The sequence below is a fragment of the Monodon monoceros genome, unplaced genomic scaffold, assembly GCF_005190385.1.
Source record: "Monodon monoceros isolate NGI ecotype Baffin Bay Population unplaced genomic scaffold, NGI_Narwhal_1 Super_Scaffold_7, whole genome shotgun sequence".
Classification (NCBI taxonomy): domain Eukaryota; kingdom Metazoa; phylum Chordata; class Mammalia; order Artiodactyla; family Monodontidae; genus Monodon; species Monodon monoceros.
Window position 1 is genome coordinate 96,432,709 of NW_021703784.1, and position 19,494 is coordinate 96,452,202.

At 42.8% G+C, this 19,494-nt stretch overlaps 1 pseudogene; it reads right to left on the reverse strand.

The window, feature by feature from the left end:
* Window positions 1-232: 232 nt before the first annotated feature.
* LOC114887616 lies at window positions 233-16,804 on the reverse strand (annotated as a pseudogene).
* Window positions 16,805-19,494: the final 2,690 nt, after the last annotated feature.

A 19,494-nucleotide genomic window follows, 5' to 3' on the forward strand; every position in this document is an offset into this window, starting at 1 on the left:
TGATTTTTTATTTATGTGTGTGTTTTTCTAAAGTGCTGATTTTAAAAACTACTACACACAAAACAAGTGGTCCACAAAGCATTCTCCTTTCCTTTTGCAAGTTTTATCATGCATTGTTAATCATTCACCAGTCTTTTACTATTAAATTTTAATGGCTAATTGAGACAAACAGTTCTGAGACCATTCTTCCACCACTGATTAAGACTGGGGTGGCAGATACTGGGGATAATATTCACTTAGCCCTCTGAGCTTTTGGGGCAGACTTGGTGACCTTGCCAACTCCAGCTGCCTTCTTGTCCACTGCTTTGATGATAGCCACAGCAACCATCTGTCTCATGTCACAAACACCAAAATGACCAGAGGAGGATAGAGAAGGTCTCAACACACATGGGCTTGCCAGGCACCATATCAACGATAGCAGCGTCACCAGATTTCAAGAATTTGGGGCTCTCTTCCAGCTTTTTCCCAGAACGATGATCAATCTTCTCCTTCAGCTCAGCAAACTTGCAAGCAATGTGAGCTGTGTGACAATCCAGCACAGGTGAATATCCAGCACTGATATGGTTCAAGATAATCACTTGAGCTGGAAGCCACCTGCTTCCATCAGTGGGTCATTTTTGCTGTCACCAACCACATTGCCATGATGAACATCTTTGACAGACACGTTCTTGACGGCAAAGCCCACACGAAGGGCTTTACTCAAAGCTTCATGGTGCATTTCAACAGACTTTACTTTAGTTGGAATGTTGACTGGAGCAAAGGTGACCACCATGACAGGTTGGAGAACACCAGTCTCCCCTCAACCCAGAGGGACAGTACCAATACCAATTTTGTAGATGTCCTGGAGGGGCAGACACAAGGACTTGTCAGTTGGATGAACTGGTGGCAGGATGCAATCCAGAGCTTCAAGCAGCATGGTGCTACTGGAATTGCCATCTCCAGGGCTGACTGTCCATCCCTTGACCCAAGGCATGCTAGCACTTGGCTCCAGCATGTTTTCACTGTTCCAGCCAGACATTGGTACAAATGCTACTATGTCAGGGTTGTAGCCAATTTTCGTAGGTGCTGACTTACTTAGCAACCTCCTCATAGCTCTTCTGGCTGTAGGGTGGCTCAGTGGAATCTGTTGTTTTAGCTCCAACAACTAGCTGTTTCACACCCAGAGTATAAGCCAGAAGGGCATGCTCACGGGTCTGTCCATTCTTGGCGATACCTGCTTCAAATTCACCAACACCAGCAGCCACAATCAGGATAGCATAGTCAGCCTGGGTCAGCATTTTTTTAGATAAAGTCTCTGTGTCCTGGAGCATCAGTGATGGTCACATAGTACTTGCTGGTCTCGAATTTCCACAGGGAGATATCAATGGTGATACCACACTCACGTTCAGCTTTCAGTTTGTTCAAGACCCAGGCATCCTCTTCAGAGACTTTCTGTCCAGGTGGGATATGCTTCCACCCATCCTGAAAAAGTATCCACAAATACTGGCAGGTATCTGAAATTTCCTGCAGCTCAAGGCATTTGAGTCCAGTCCTCAGTGGCACAGGTTCCTATGTTGGGTCCTCATCTGGGGACGTCCAACAGCAGTCTTTGGGTTTATTTTTAGCACAAATCATGCAATTCTGATTGACTTGCTGGATGGTGTTGTGTAGGTAAGGCCCCATTATATACTTTTGAATCCATTGTAATTTGGCATCTCCCCCATAATGGGCACTATTTTGAATGTGCTACAGCACAGTGTCCAAGAGTGCCTCAGGGATCAAAACAGCTGTGCACTACATTTCCAGCCAGATGAGGTGTGATCCAAGTGAAACACCACTCTTTGGCCCTCTCTGTCCTTTTCTGAATACACTGGTTTGTATTTTGACAAGTCAATCTGTGGGAGAAGTGATCCTCTTGCCTAGAGTATATTGTTTTAGATTAGGTGTCCCAGCATCCCTTTTTAATGGTTTTCGTACTGGCCATGTGTTTTCGGCCTTCCCTGGGGTGCTGACAGCACACACTTCTGGTCTTATCTTTTTGTAGACCTGGGGGCAGGGGGTGGGGGGAGAGCTCCGTCTCCTTTCCTGGGATTTTCATGAGCGCCATCTGTAGGCTTAAAGTGTGGTCTGGTGAAACTCTGATGTCAAGCGGTTCTGGTGAAAAACTTCAGGGTGAGGTCTATCAGAAAGTTCATCAGCTCATTCCCCACTGTCAATTTTACTGGGGGCTCCTGTGGGGAATTAGATGCCTCAAGTCCAAGGGAGCCTCTGGGCTTCTTCATTCATCACTGTGTTCCTCTCTTTCTACCATATGAGAAGCTCTCACCTTTTATCATTTTTCTTCTGTTTTCCGATGGTCTTCCTTACAGTAAGTGCATTATTCCTTCCCCAATAGTGGCTTACCTCTCTTTGGGTTACTTGCCTTTTAGGTATTCAAAGCCGCTGCCAGGAAAGTGGCGTTCTGTTGTTCCCTGTTGCACACTTTAAAAGCAACACCTACCAGTTGAGAAGGGTTCATTCTAAAGGCACCATCTAATCTTTGCAACCTTCTCTTCATATCTTAGGTACTTAGCTCAAAAAAAAGTCAAGTTTACCATTCTAATATTTTCAGGGGCTTTGGGATCTGTATTAGTATGGCATCTGTAGTCCTGATAAATCCTTTCCAAAAGTTCAGAGAAGTCTTCCTTTGTTTTGCTGAATTTCTTGAACATTGTTTAAACTCATTTGCTTTGGTTTCCATTTTCAAAGCCCTGCCAAGATGCACTAATAAGTAATGCTCTAATAAGGGCATTCTTCCTTTATCATGGTCCCAATTTGGTTCAGCTGTGGGTACTGCCAAATGGGCTTCGGGTGTAGAAGATCCTCCCTGTAAGAAGGGTTGTGGTCTTTCCAGTTAAAGAAGTCTGAGAAACCCAACTGTCTGGTCAGTTGCATTTAGCCCCCTATGTGTGATAACAGCAATGGAAATTGCCCTGCCCTGGGAGTGGCTCCTGGCCCAAACTGGCTGCCCTGCTGGGTCTTAGAAGATGATACCAGACCAAGTCCCTGTGCCCCAGAAACTAACATAGGATTTTCTAATTGATCCCTAGAAGGAGAGGAAGTTCTGGGCCCCAGTGTCAGGAATTGGGGCTGGATAGGAACGGAAGGTGGTGGAAGGGGTGGATATATTGGCATAACAACCAGAGTGGCTGGGACAGCTAGCTCAGTTGGAGGAGTTAAGATTTTAAGATTTGAAGGAACATATCCTCACTCTTTTTCTCTTCCTTTTCTTATTTTCCTTGATATAATAGCACAAATGCTTACCCATAAAGGATTTCATCATTCTTCCCTGCTTCTTCACAAAATAGCTATAGAATCATTCAAAGAGCCACTGTAAAACCATAAATAGGATTTGATCATCTCTAACCATTAAAAGGATGACTTTTTGCCTTGGCATCAAGCAACTGGGCTGAATTCTGGGCTGGGGCTTTTGGTGATTTTAGAAACCAAGTTGAACCTTTCTCTTCTCCCTGGGAATGTCCCACAGATAGGTCTTTTTTTTTCCCTTTCTATTCCTTTCCTCCATTTGACACCAGTAAAAGTTTTAAATATCACAAAATTGATTTGGCTGTAAATGGAGAAACAGTACCAAACAAAATGAAATGAAAAACCCCAAAAGACACAGAGAAAATCCTAGATAAACCCCCAAGTTTGGTCTTGGGGTTTTACGTGTACCAACAACACAGGGGACCACAAGCTATGTAATTAACACAGCAAGGCTGACGGTACATGGTGCACAGGGTCCCAAGATTACCCTGCCTAAACCCCTTTTGGAGATCCTAACGGGTACTGTGGCCACACATTGTTACTCTAAAATATCATTTTCCTCTCAGTCATGGGTTCATGGCTGTAATCAGATCACTTATCCAAAATGTGCCTCAGAGGATTTTCTTTATAGATAGAAAGTGGATAAAAATCCACTTTTAAAGACAGAAATTCAAGACAAACAAAACACAAATGGCACACACAAATGCTAGCATCCAAAGAAACAAACAACCGGTTCACAAATTGGGTAAAAGTCCAACAACTCTTTTCTCTCTCCAGTAGGGCATCCCTCTCAAATACAAAATAAATTAGCTTATTCCAGAGAAAAAGCCCCAAATAGAGTTTCCAGCTATCCACACCAGAGCGACTTACCCTACTGTATGGAGCCTGTCATCTCCCAGATGTCAATTCCTTGCTCCGACTGCCGAGCGCTGCTTTGGGGAATTTTGGAGGCAGAGCCTCAGGACAAGTGGTCTCGGTAGCTGCTAGGGCCTTGCCCGAAAAGTCCCCCAAGGGCGGTGGGGGGGTGGGGCACGGCGTGTGGGGCAGCTGGCCACAAGCAGCAAGGCCCCTGGCTGGCTCCCTCAAATTTGTTACCAAGTCCAAGCTCGGACTGTTTACGGCACAATAGGCCAATGAATCGAGAGACGAGTTGGTGGGGCAAGGAACAGCAGCTGTTCAGAAAGCCAGCAGACCAAAAAGATGGTGGACTCATGTCCCAAAGAACCATCTTGCCTGAGTTAGAATTCAGGCTTCTTTTATCCTAAAAGGGGAAGGAGTAAAGTCATACACTTCCTGGTTCCCATCAGCCTCTGGAAGGGAGGTGTTAATTTCTTCCTCCCTGCAGTCATTCACAGGTGGGCCTGGTCAGGATGTTTCTTGTGAGCTTAACAAAGGTATTTTAGCTTAATGTTCATTACCTGAGAAGCAGGGTTCCCAGAGATAGGCCATTATGTGTAACTTAAGCTTATAGGCAACATCCCTTTAGTGATTAACTTGTAATAGAATACAAAGGTTCTTTCCTATTACAATAAAATAACATTTTTAAAATGCTGGAAGAAAAATAACTCTCAACCTAAAATTCCGTATCAAGCAAAACATCCTTTCAAAATGGAGGCAAAATATAAACATTTTCAGATAAACAAGGCACATCTGTCCTACAAGAAAAAAAAGTCTGTAGGCCAAAAGGGAATTAAATTCAATGACATTTTTGGAACTGCAGTTAGAAAGGGAGACCATTAAAAATATTAAGTGGTTTAAACCTATGTTTCTTTTCTTAAATTCCTTCAAAACAATTGACTATTTTAAATCCAAATATAATAACTGTATACCACAGAGTTACAGCAAATGTAGCAGAAAATTATTTAACGATAGCACAAAGGGAGGAGGTAAATGAAATTATGTTGTTATTACATTGTATGTGAAATGGAGTAATATTAATTCAAGATAAAATATGATAATTTAAGAATTCATATTCGTAATTATTAAGGAACCACTGGTCTGAGCCATCAGAGCGTGACATTCTCCTGGAAAGTGTAAGTCTGGTTGGAACTTCTCTCTGTGTATCTCTTGCACGTTAATAAGACCCTGTACTGGCAGCCAAATCAATCATAAAGAGAACAAACCTTGGATGAAACCAGTGGTGATCACAGAAGGAAAAAGAACCTGGTTCCTTGATGACATCAAGGGCTTGCTGATAGGCACTAACCTCAAGCCTGGTCCACATTTGGACTCTCAATTTGTTGAGATACCAAATTTCCTTATTACTACAGCCATTTTGAATCAGGGCTTTTTTTTTTTTTCTTACTTTAAGCCAAAAGCACCCAAACTAATATACCATGTGACTATATCATGGAATCATTTAAATTGTGTTTATCAAAAGACTTTGATAGTATGGGAGGGCTTCCCTGGTGGCGCAGAGGTTAAGAATCTGCCTGCCGATGCAGGGGACACGGGTTTGTGCCCTGGTCCGGGAAGATCCCACATGCCGCGGAGCAACTAAGCCCGTGAGCCACAACTACTGACCCTGTGCCCTAGAGCCCACGAGCCACACCTACTGAGCCCATGTGCCACAACTACTGAAGCCCACGCGCCTAGAGCCCGTGCTCCACAACAAGAGAAGCCACCGCAGTGAGAAGCCCGTGCACCACAATGAAGAGTAGCCCCCACTCGCCACAACTAGAGAAAGCCCAGGTGCAGCAACAAAGACCCAACACAACCAAAAATAAATAAAAATGTTAAAAAATAATAAATTAATTAAGTTAAAAAATAGTATGGGAAATATATATGTCATAACAGTAAGTATAAAAACATTGAATACAAAATGTTAATGCTTTTCCTTCAAGGGTTAGCTACCAAGGGATCTAATATTATTTCATAAGCTTCTAATATACACCAGACACTGTGCATGTTAGGATGTATTCTTTTTTTACTTTATCTTCACAACTACTCTATAAAGTTTCATTCATTCATTTATTATTTATTTATTCATTATTTACATTCATTCATTATTCATCCATCAAGTGGGTATTGACTGACAAGCCCCTAGCTAGGGACTAACATTTCAATATGTTCTTTGACTTCATGGAATCTACTTTCCAGTGTCGAGGAGGAGGCATGCATCTTACAAATAACTGTACAAATATTTAACTGCATTTGGGATGAGTTGTGTGAAGGAGATATACAGAGTTTTAAGAGAACATGCATCAGGAGAAATGGATCTAGCTAGGGTATTAGTGGCGGATGAGTCATGGAAAATTTCCCTTTGGGAGTCATTCTTAAGTTCATATCTGAACGCTGCAGGAATGGAGGTGTAGTGAGGTGTTTTCACGGATGGGGTAAGAGTAGGCGTAGAGAACCAGTGGAAAACCTGAGGAAATTAGACTGGATAGCTTCTGAGGTCTGTTGAGTTCAAACGTCTAAAGATGTCTTAATAAGTTCTAAGCTTTGACCTTCACATAAGTCTCATTAACTTATCAGACAAAAGAAAGGGGTAGGTATGACAGAAGATGTGTGACAAATATCCCTTGACTCCAGCAGACTAGGATGATTTGGGGTCACTGATGGGGCTAAGCTGAGCAGGAGTACATTGCCACTGATGCCGGCCGCAGGAAGCAACTCGGAAACCTGAGTGTTTGTTGATTTTTCAGGGTTTGTTCATTTTGCTCTGCCACGTGTCCATAAAATGAAATGCGTTTGCTCAGCGAAGGATTTCGCCATGTGTCCTGTGACCTGCTCTTGCGAAACCATAGTGGTGGAGATCAGGGTGGGCAAAAGGCATTCTCACTTCTCAGGGCTGCTCCGTCACACTCCAGAAAATGGAGTGGGCACAGTAGGTCAGTAAATGCTGGATGCAGCACTGGACGTGACTCAGAGTCCATCATTCAGACCAAATTTCCAGTTACTGTTCACCAGCCCTTCATGGGAGACCTCTAGCAAAGACGTTTTGAAACCCATATTTTCTCTGCAAAGAAAAGTTCCCAACCAAGAACCATATGATATACAGATGAAGAATTTTTTGATTCTAGATCATTCTGCCATATATCTTGCACAGGTTTTCCCTCATATCTTAGCTCAGTCATCCTATACCCAAATTCAACCACAGTCCCTCAAATCATATCCCAAAGTAGCCACTCATAGGTGTGAGACCCCAAACCAATCTATCCCAAGATGTCCCTCCTCTCCAACACACCCCAAGGATCTCTACCCTCTGCTATTTTAACTCCTGAAGATAGGAGGTAGACAGAAGTGCCCAAAATCTATTCTCACCCTTCTTCTCCATCATTTGGACTGGATGCCTCAGACAAGGTTCCAATCTGATTTTTTTTTTTTTGAATTCCTGAGTTGGTTTGGATCTCACCCAAAAAGAGGTAGGTTTCTCGTAGAGTCCATTTGTATTAACTTTGAAGCTACGCTCCTTATCACCTGATCCAAACTCCCCTGACAACCCTGACAGATAAAAATAAATAACAACATGGAATATTTATAGAAAGTTCATGTTCTAGGCGCTGTAAGGAGCACGTCTCATGCATTATCTGTTTTAGTCATCATTATACTTCTGTAAAGAAAGTTCCGTTATTGTCCATTTTAAGATGTGATAACTCAGGCTTAAAGAAGAACCAGAATTCTAAACAAAGCCTACCTGATTATAAAACCTGGCTGTTAACCCTTGCTTCTATAACCCTCAGAAAGAGAAGAAATGCAACCTAGGCATTAACTCAAGACCCTTCTCTGTTGCCCACCCCACATACCCCTGCAACTATTTTACGGGCCAAGAGTTTAATTTTAGCAGATCTGGAAACTTTAAACAATAAAGTCCAGCCCAGTTCAGCCAGTTTACCATAACTGCTTACCACTGCCTACTCCTTCCTCAAACATACATCTGTTTTGTCCTTCCTTTTTCCTTGTTTTAATACTTAAAGACAAAGTTAAGTATGTGTATACTTACTTACACATCCTTAAGGTGGAAAGGTGTTCAGTGAACTGAGAAAGGACAGGTACCTGGCAAAATTTCAAAATACTTTATTTTTCTTTGTTATTTACCCTTTCAATGCTATTCTCCTAAGTCATCTTTTGGGAAACAATCCTTTCCCTTTCTTCTACTACTTTCTCAGAAATATTTCCGTGTCCTCTGATTATCACATCATGGTCCGCCGTGTGCATATTCCAAACATTTCCTAGTTCCCCAAATCCCTCTTTTGCGCTAGGCACTGGGGGTGCAGACTAATTACGTTACACTCTTATAACAGACTGATAATACAACTGCTTGTATCCCATTAGTTGGCCCACGCACACACACCCATTCCTTCTGTTTTCACCAGCTGACACTTCTAACTATGGCTTTAAATGCCCTTTCAAGTAGATTTTGTTTGTTCAGTCTTTTTACTCGACTTCTATTATTAGAAAGAAAGATTATCTGACACAATAAACTCTGGGCATCTGTCCATTTTTATTTTCTTCCTTAGCTCCTATTATCTGTCATTCTGTGCTTTTGGATTTTGGGTCCTACCTAGCCAGCTTGCAAAATAGAATTAGTAAGGAAGAGAGGGCAGCTAGTATGATTTCTTAGGGGGCCTCAACTTCTTCCATCTTGTAGCATACACTTTGTTTTAAGCTTGGCTTATAAATGCTCAATCTGTGTACCCTGAGATAATACTTATTATTTTCATGTGAACAAATGAACATTTATGCTAAATTATCGTGAAATTTATTGAGCAATACGCATACTTTAAGATGTGTGTCATATTCTTTTGTTGCAGACTTATTTTCAACACGAAACTCCACATAATGTCAGTTGGATTTATACAATACCATTATAACTTGAATTTTTTGTGATTTCTGGTTTTCTACTTCTGTGTTTGAGAACTGTTCATCTGTTTGTCTGTTCATGATAGCTGGCCTACAGGGACCCTGAGGGAGGCGAGGGTTGTGCGTCCACATGGGGGGCACTGGAAACTTGTCTCTAAGTCTTATTTCTGGTCCCTTCTTGTGCTCATCAACTACCTATTGGGTAAGATTTGTATCTCTAACTTTGTGCTGACACTCATCACTTTTGCCTGTGGATAAATGTTGCTTAGGAGAAACAGAGATGTGAGGATGGAGGAGAGACAGGGATTGACTAGATATCCTAGGGCATCTCCCACCCAACTTCCATCATGCCCAAACTTCAAGTTTTTTTTACAGTTCCTATCTTCACAGCAGTCTGCTCCCATAAGTGTTTCAATCTGGTGTTCATCTGTCTGCTCAAAATTTCAGGCTCCATGACAGTACCTTATTGGGGCAGATTTATTCTGTTTTTGTTTCTTTTTATTTTTTCCATTATTTCATATAGTTATTGGTTTGAAGAAGACAGACACGTGTTTGGTTCACCCTCTCCACCTAACTTTCCATTCTTTCTCTCAGGCTGGTCCCACCCTCCACATCATATCAGTTCCTTCATATTTGCCTTATACTGTTGCCCTTGCAGTCAGATGAACCTGGGTCAATCCTACTTTACCGTGGATACAAACTCCCCTGAAATAGTACCTGAGTCTTAGGCTTTACATATGAATCTTCCCATGACCCAGTGAACAGTCTTTTCTTTTACCTTCAGGGAAAGCCTCAGCTCAGGAGTATGGGAAGCACTAAAGTTGATCCCAGTGGACTGTCTCTGCTGTGCTCTTTTAGAGTCCTTTGAACAGGGAGAGGGAGTAGGTTACTAGGGACCTTCCCACCTCCCTTCCTTACCCTGAAGAAACACCTGTTCTCACAAAGAAAAATTAGGGACAGTCCAACAGAAGCTCTTGGCAACCAAGCCTTGCCTTGTCACCATGGGAATAGTAGCCTGTGCGAGATATTTTTAAAATTTGAACAATGATGCCCAGGACTAATAATAAAAATATTTTAAAATGGTAAGGGCACCAACTTTTTAGAAGAGTCTGTCTTCCCAGGGACCTACTCCAGGACCTGGAGATCATGGCACCTCACTAGCAGCCTAACAGCTACCCACCTGTCCCTATATGAACACACACACACACACACACACACACACACACACACACACACACACCTCTGCTAGCCTCTTTGGCTCCTGATCTCATCTAAACTTAGTCCAAATCTTTAGCTTTCTGTGTCCCAAACTCATGTATTATAGAGGCTTGTGAATCCCATTTTGAGCATACTCACTGACCACCTAAAAAACTATTCATGAGAAATATATCTAAGGTAAAATTTTCATTTCCTGCCAGATCAGCCAGTCTTCTTATGTATGAACACTGAACTGCTCAGCTTCTGTGAAATATGTTGAAAAGGAGTTATTATGCTTGTATAGTCATCAATTATCCCAGGAAAGGTAGTGTCTTGAGAATGGGGTGAAAATTAATTTATTTCCCCTGTATATGCTTTTTCTCTTTTGAAGATTGTACCCTGTGTCTATTCAAAAGATAAGGGCTGTTTTTTACTGGGGATATTGCCTCCACTATGGAATCTTATGAATTCACTTATCCATCATATTCCCTTATTAGCTTTTTATTTAATCAATAGTATTTTTCTTCCTTTATCTTAGATTAATTGACCATGAGTGTGTGGGTTTACTTCTGGGCTCTCTATTCCATTTCATTAATCTATATGTCTATTTTTTTGTGCCAGTACCATACTGTTTTGATTACTGTAGGCTTGTAGTATAGTCTGAAGTCAGAGAGTGTGATACTTCCAGTTTTGTTCTTTTTTTCTCAAGATTTTCTTGGTGATTCCAGGTCTTTTGTGGTTCCATATAAATTTTAGGATTATTTGTTCTGGTTTTGTGAAAAATGTCCTGGGTATTTTCATAGGGGTTGCATTTTAAATCTGTAGATTGCTTTGGGTAGTATGGACATTTTAACAATATTAATTCTTCCAATCCAAGAATACATGATAGATTTCCATGTCTTCATATCATCTTCAGTGTCCTTCATAAATGTTTTATAGTTTTCAGAGTATAAGTCTTTCAGCTCCTTGGTTAAGTTTATTCTTAGGTTATTTTATTTTTTTGGATGCAATTTTAAATGGGATTGTTTTATTGTTTTCCCTTTCTCATGGTTCATTATTAGTGTATAGAAAAGCAACAGATATTACCTCCACTAAGGAATCTTATGATTTGCTTATTCATCACATTCTCTTATTAGCTTTTTATTCAGTCAATAGTATTTTTCCTAGTGCTCAGAGCTGAACAAAAATTTGCTTATATTATAGATGGGCAAAGTACCAGTTACTCTCCCTCTGCTTCCACTTGCATCCCAGTAAGATGACATCTCTCCAAAAGATTCATTTCCCCATTCATCTCCCTCCCCACATCCAGAAGAGTATGACGCGTGAGACAAAATGCGCTACTCCTCTACCTGTGGTCCCCCTGAGCCAAACCCTGAATGTTTCAGCTCCAGATATTATAGAATTTCCCTTGCAGTGAGTCACTTCCACTTAAAGAATGCTTTTTTAAAACTTTTATTACACATTCCCAGAGTGTCTATCACTGTCCGTTTAGATTTAACTATATAGATAAAATTTGCCAGACTCTTCTGCTCACCACTGTTTGCTCTCCTTTTCTTCTGCTCCTAACTGAGGTCTCTGCTCCTATTTATTTGATGTTTGGTTAGAATTCTTACTCTAATATTTTCTATGTATTAGTATGTTAGTGATATAATTTCTGAAGTCTTCCAAATCCACAATATCTTTCTTTGACCCTGTGACCCCATTGGTTTTAGAATAACCAATTTTTTTTTTTCCATTCTAAACGAAAGGAAATTGAGGCTCAAAAAATAAGGTAACCTGTTCAGGTCACGTAGCTAGTAAGAAGCGGGTGACTAGTAATGGGGGGGGCTCAGATAGGGAGTAACAATGAAAATCATAGGATAAAATAGAGTTTAACCCAACTTCAAGTTTATAAAATGGTGTAAGAGTGCAAAGAGCTGGCCAGAGGTGAGGCTGGCATGGGTGTGCACCATGTCAGTACAGGGAACCTAGTGCATGTCGGTGCACTCCACTTTATACCGTGCTGTCCTCCCTGGGTCTTCAGGGGTGTGTGACTGCTTCTCATCCTTGGTGCAGCTGGGACCCAATGATTATAAATCATAATAAAAATCTCTACACTCTGTGTAGGTTTCTCACCATGTTCTCCTTACATTACACAGAAACAGGCAACCATGCAGGATTCCTCATTTCTCATTAGTTCAGGACACAGTTTGGGTAAGAAGCTCAATCCAAGATCAACTCCTAGGTGTCCTTGGCTCCTGTGTATGGGATGGAAGTCAGATAGTGTGGGAATAGGGTGTTCAACCATCCCCTTTACTCTTTTCTTCAGGGGCAAATCCAGTTACAGAGATGAGGTCTTCTGGCTCCTAGGCCAGAACACTTTCTACAACCACAAACGTCTTAAGTGAGAAGATGCTGAGAGAAACAAACAGCAGAGTCTTTGTGTATCAGACCTTTACCTTTGCTACCTGTGGGGGGTGAGGACTGAAAATGTGCAATTCCTCACTAAAAATCAGAGAGAAGAAGGGGAGACTATAGATAACTGGGGGAGAGGGAAGGGCTGGGTGATACTGGCCCTTAGCATTGCAAGAATGCAGCAATTAGGAGAGGCGTGAATAAACAGTCGCCATATTCCCTCTACTCCTACCCCAGCCCAGGGGGGTTTCAGGATGCACTGGGTAAGGCTTTCTCCCTCTATCCCCAACCTTCTGGCTTTGTTGCTTTTGTCTCAAAGCCCCCAGTGTTCAGGACTCCTTCCTGCCCCTCTTGAAGCTTTCATTATTTTTTTTTAATTTTATTGAAGTATAGTTGATTTACAATGTTGTGTTAATTTCCACTGTACAGCAAAGTGACTCAGTTATACATATATATATTCTTTTTCATATTCTTATTCATTATGGTTTATCACAGGATATTGAATATAGTTCCCTGTGCTATACAGTAGGACCCTGTTGTTCTTTGAAGCTTACATTCTAGTGCAAGGAGACAAAAACTAAACTAACAAAAAATAATGATATTTACTATACAGTGAAATGTAGTATATGAAATATTGGGATAAGGGGACAGAAGATGACAGAGGAGGAGAGAAAAATATTTTATAAGGAGTGGTCAGGGAAGGCCTCTCTGGAAACCTGGCATTTAACAGAGATCTAAAGAAAGAAGGGAGAGAGTCAGGCATGTACCAGGCCTGGGGGTTCCAGATCAAGGAACCTCTCCAGGAAGCGCCCAAGATGCTCCACTGGAGTGAATGAAAAAAATACTTCCACCTCCATTTATAATTTTACCCCCAAAATAAGAAATTAAGTGAGCTAACATTTAATGTATCAATTACAAAATAATATATACATATATAACATAAATAATATATATGGAGTGGATGCTCAGTTAGTTAAAAATTGTAGGGGTGGGAAATTAAAAGTTCAGAGATTACTCCTGCCTAAGGCCTCCTGAAAGGCAAGCGTAGATTTTATCCATGTCTGTCTTCAGACGCCATCATATTATCTGGAACAAAATAGGTATCACTATTCCGTGTATATATATTTTTAACTCTCCTGTATATATCTTTTTTATCTCCTCTACTTCATAGCAGAGTTCTTTTTTTTCTTTTTTTTTTTTGTATTTTTAATAGCAACTAGGCCTATGCCTTGCAGACGGGTCCCTAATAAATGAATAGATGGTCGGAAGGGTGAATCTATGTGGGGAGAGGTGATTTACCGGAACTGCATGCACTGAAACGCTGCAAAGGCAGCCTTGGCACAATAAAAAGACCTTGGGCGTTGGCGGCTGACAGGAGTCAAGATCACCCAAGGGTTGCCCACGGGCAATTTATTCACCTTGTTCCCTCATCTGTGAAACAGGAAATGGATTAAAGACAAAGATGATGAAATGAGACAATCCTGTGGCAAATACCAAAACACAATGCCTGGCATTTAGGAGGTGGTTCCCACCTTTCATCCCTCACTCTGCTCCCCTCATCCCCACCCGCCAAGCAGCCCGCTCTGCACTGTTTGTGCGGGGAAATAGCCGCTAAGACAATGACAGGTAGCAGAGGAATCAGACTCCCTGACTTCAGACTATACTACAAAGCGACAGTAATGCCTTTTACCAAAACTACAAGGACCCAGAGTGATGGAGACACAAGTTTGCCAGAGACTGGTGAGATGAGCCTCAGTGAACCGAGAGGAAGATAAGTTGGGGGGGGGTAAAGGTTGAGCCCCCATGAGCTATTGCAACCTTGGACTAACAGGGGTACACTCAGGGACCACGTGACGCAGCAGGCGGCACCTCCACCTCTCCGTTCCCTGCCACAATTGCAGCCCCCTAAAGGGGTGGGAAGCTCTTGGGGGCCAGAGCACGAAGTTGGGCAAATCACACCATGCTGCCATTGGCCGTCATGACTGTCAATTCTCACCCACCTCCGCTTTCCCCCGCCTCCTTCCCCCTCCCTGTTCCCCAGGCTGATCCTCTGGCGCCATCTGCAGGCCGCACGGGGAACTCCATCCGCCCTGAAGAGGCTTTTGCCCGCAGCGAGTACTAGCTGCTCTAGGGCTGGGCGAGGTTCTTTCCGGCTCTGCTGGTGTGCCGGGTCGGACCTGGAAAGGGGCTGTCGGCGCTGATCTGTCCCAGGAGCAGTGAGGGAGGGTCACAAAGCGATAGGGTGGGGCATCGGGGAGCGGGACTGGAGTGGAGCAGCCCCGGGAAGTGCTGAGATGGGCTGGGGTAGTGGAAGCTGAGTAGAACAAGAGCGGAGAAGCAATGCCTGGGGCGGGGGGAGCGGAGGGGAGGGGAGTCACGTGCCAACTGCTTGGTGGGTCATCCAGGCTCTGCTAAGAGCTGTGTGTCTTGAGGCCAATTGCTTGATGTCTCTGTGGAGACAGTTTCCTTTGAAATGGGGATGACTGTAGCTGCCTCCTATGGCTGTTATAAGGATAAAATTAGTTAATATTTGTAAAGTCCTTAGAGTAGTTTTGTTCAATGAAGAAAGGTGGTCACCAGCAGCATTGGCATCAGCTCTTGAGAAATGCACCTGGCCACACTCTAGCCTTACGGAATCAGGATCTCACAGGAGCTCAGGAATGTGTTTCAACAAGCTCCCCAGAAGATCCTGATGCAGCGTAAACTTTGCGAAGCACTGGTCTGAGTTTCTCAGGCAGATCTGTTGATGCCTCTACTTGTTAAAAGATGCAGGTTACGGAGACTCACCCCAGACCTATTGAACTTACACTGGGATTGAGTCCCAGAATCTGTGGTTTTTAAATGCTACTCAAGTGATGAGTCTGAACAGGAATGGATGGAGAATCACAAATGGGCAATCACTTTAATTTACAAATAGGGAAATAAGAACACCCACCCCCACACCAAGAGGCAAGGGAGCTTGCCTAAGGTCTCCCCGCAGGATCCCAAGAAGCTGTGAGGCTCTAAGGTTAAACTCCTCCTGGACACCCCTACACCCACCGCAACTAGACCCATAGCCTCCAACAAACTATCCTGTTTCGTAACCTGTGAAATGGGGGCAAAAGTCACACCTAGATCAAGGGGTGACTGCGAAGATCAAATGCGACCCAGATAAGTCCCCACTGGGGATATAGATTGGACTGAAGTGTCCAATACAGTATTGGAGTATAATTGCTTTACAATGGTGTGTTAGTTTCTGCTTTATATCACAGTGGATCAGTTATACATATACATATGTTCCCATATCTCTTCCCTCTTGCATCTCCCTCCCTCCCACCCTCCCTATCCCACCCCTCTAGGTGGTCACAAACCACCGAGCTGATCTCCCTGTGCTATGCGGCTGCTTCCCACTAGCTATCTATTTTACGTTTGGTAGTGTAGATATGTCCATGCCACTCTCTCACTTTGTCCCAGCTTACCCTTCCCCCTCCCCATATCCTCAAGTCCATTCTCTAGTAGGTCTGTGTCTTTATTCCCGTCTTACCCCTAGGTTCTTCATGACATTTTTTTTTCTTAAATTCCATATATATGTGTTAGCATACGGTATTTGTCTTTCTCTTTCTGACTTACTTCACTCTGTATGACAGACCCTTGTATCTCTTTTACTGGAGAGAGAAAAATTCTGGCTTGCTGGCAGCCTCCTTCTTGGAGCCTCTGGTGTCCCGGGAGGGAGGGCTTTACCCTTCCATGAGTGCACTGTCTTCCTAGGATAGGATGGACCAGGGGTCTCTGTAGACAGTTTAGCTGCTAGGCCTTCAGGGCTGACCCTATGTGGCTTCTGGAAATTTAGAGACCCCACTCCTGTCCTCTTTTAAAAAGGAGGACAACTTCTAAGCCAAAGGGAGGTGAGCCCACTGTGAACTCATAGGAGAGGAGGAATAGACCATCCCTTCTGTGCTTTTGCGTATCTCAGGGCCAGTTCTGGAAGAGGATATCCAGGCCTTCATCCCCAGCTCCTCCCCAGAGGCCAACGCTCTAGCCCTCCATGCTGCTTTTGCCTTTGTACATCCAATGACAGTTCCCTTCATCCCTCACCTATCGAGTTCAAATCTACATCCCTCTCTCCCTCTTCCGCCGCCCGCATAGTGTCCTCAGGTAGAGGCAATAGTCTCTTCTCTTTTCCCAGAACATGTTGTTTGCAACTAAATACAGAAATCAGCCCTCTCTGTTACGATATTTTGAGTGTTGGTGGGGGGAGAGACATCTGTCAGGATTCATGGAATAGTCACTATTCCAAAGCACTGGCCTTGCCCCCTGACTCTCTCAGGCTTGGCTTTAGTATTTGATGAATTCCCATCTCTCCAGAACACGTGAGTGGTCTTTACCTCATTATGGGATTGACGACAGTTAAATAACCCAACTACCTGCGACTTGGCCAGACGTATTCTTGTCACATTTATAATGAAAGGCAGACTACTTATTACATACGGCCAACAAGGTGCTGAGTCCAAGGGACTGTGCAGTGTGTAGTCTTATCAAAGGCAAACACCTGCTCTCAAGGATGTCAAACTATTTCAACAGCATCATCTCAGCATCAGCTGAAAGTGAAGTCTCCTTGGTGACTCAGCAGATTCCTTGAGCAATTCCTACTCTGTCACTGTTGCCAAGTTGCGGTGGGTTTGCATCGAAGCTTTCAGAGCACAGCCTCGAAAGGGAAAGCAGTGCTGGGGCTCTGCCACGGACCTACAGGTCCTGATTCAGCCAGCTCTAGGCTGTTAGTTTTCTGGTGAGGGTCAGTTTTACAGTTAAGACAGAAATGGAAGACTGCCACCTAAAATGACATCAGGCCAATTATTCCAAGCATATGGTTCAGTTGCTATTCCAGTGACCAGTAAAGAGACAAGGAGTAAAGCATCAGCTATTAGCTAGGCTCAAGGAGCTAGGATGCTCTGGGATTGGCAGGAACTATGTGCTGGTTGAGATGCCATTACAAATGGGCAAAAGTCCATTGGGAGGTAAAAATATAAATGTCACCTAAGAAACAGAGGATCTGGGGAAACAAGGCAGGCTTTTTCTTTATCTTCTGATGAGCTATCCCCCTTGGAATTCTTTTTTCCTTTTCCTTTTCACTGCATCTCAAATTTAGTTCTCAGTTAATGGCCAACCTCATTACCATCATAAAGTCCAAGCTTTTCTGTCTCTCTCTGTGTGTCTCTCTCTGTCTCTCTCTCTCTTTCACTTTGGTCTATGTTATTCCTTCCCATGTCCAGTCCTATGTCCCTTCCTGACCCTCCCTGGATATTCACTGTCACGTATTGAATGTGAATCCTTTCACTTCACTCCTTGTCATTCAGTTGGAATGGATTAGTATCTCTAAGTCAACATGTCAAAAGTAGAATTCACACACACATACACACACACACACACACACACACACACACACACCGCTCCTTCCTTGGATTTCCCATACCCGTCAAGGAAGACTTTATCCTTGCTCAAGTCGCTCAAGTCAAAAGCCCAGGAGTCATCGCTGAGCCCTCTTTTTCTCTTGTTTCTTAAACTCCCCATCCGTAAACAAAGCTCGTGGGCGTGCCTTTCAAAATAAATGCAGGGGCTTCCCTGGTGGCGCAGTGGTTGGGGGTCCGCCTGCCGATGCAGGGCACATGGGTACGTGCCCCGGTCCGGGAAGATCCCACATGCCGCGGAGCGGCTGGGCCCGTGAGCCATGGCCGCTGAGCCTGCGCGGCAGGAGCATGTGCTCCGCAACGGGAGAGGCCACAGCGGTGAGAGGCCAGCGTACCGCAAAAAAAAAAAAAGAAAAGAAAAGATGTAGGGATGGTGAAAAAAATGTGACAGTAATCATTCATCCAAAAAAGCTTATATTCCTATTACCTTAAGCCAAAATGTATTTTATTGAAAATATATTTAAGGTTTAAGAATTACTTTACACCCTTTTCCCAATAAACCAACACCTAATTTACCAAGCCAGAAATGTTTTTTATATATAGATTATTTAAATTGTACAAAATTACATAAAGATTTAGGAAAAAATGATAGATATCTCACTATATAGTAGGTTTAGTAGCATAGATATTAGAGGAACAAATTTTATACCCTCTGTAATCGTAACGTTTTATTATCTTCTTGTGCACTGTTTCAGTGAACAAAATTTGAGTATGTTGAATTCTTAACATCCATGCCTTAGAAAGTGTTAAAGCCTATTGTCTATTAAATCACTTTGTTTATACTTTGAAGTATACAAAAGGCAAAAGGCAAAAAAAAACAAAAAAGGGAGGGAAAAACCACAGAAAATGATACACATCTGCACAAACACATTCTCAGTGGACTCAGTTGTATTTATTACCATCATAGTTCTTCTCATTGTACATGTAGTGGCTTCAACAATACCTGTGTTTATTCCAAAAAGGATGACTTCACTCTTCTTTATAGGTTTCTGAGATCTGTGTGTTAATTTTCAGGCAATGTCTCAAAAGCCTATCAGATATTAATAAGTCAGATCGAATGGCAGGATGCTGTTCAGTGTTTGGAAGCCACCAGGATAGCTCAGAGTTTTCAACAATTTCAACCCTAGTGTTCTTTACTCCTTGTACTTGTCACGGAAATGTTTGCTGCTTGAGAATCCACAATGAAAAAAAAATCAGCCAGATACTAATTCTCTGGTGATAACTGCAGAGATGTAGAAACCTACAAGGATTCAGAGAATGATAGTAAGTGGTGAAACTTTTGTACACGCTGGGTTTTTTGTTGTTGCCTTTTTTTTTTTTTTTTTTTTTGCTTTTTAAAGGCTCCTCTATCCAAACAGCAGAGAACCCA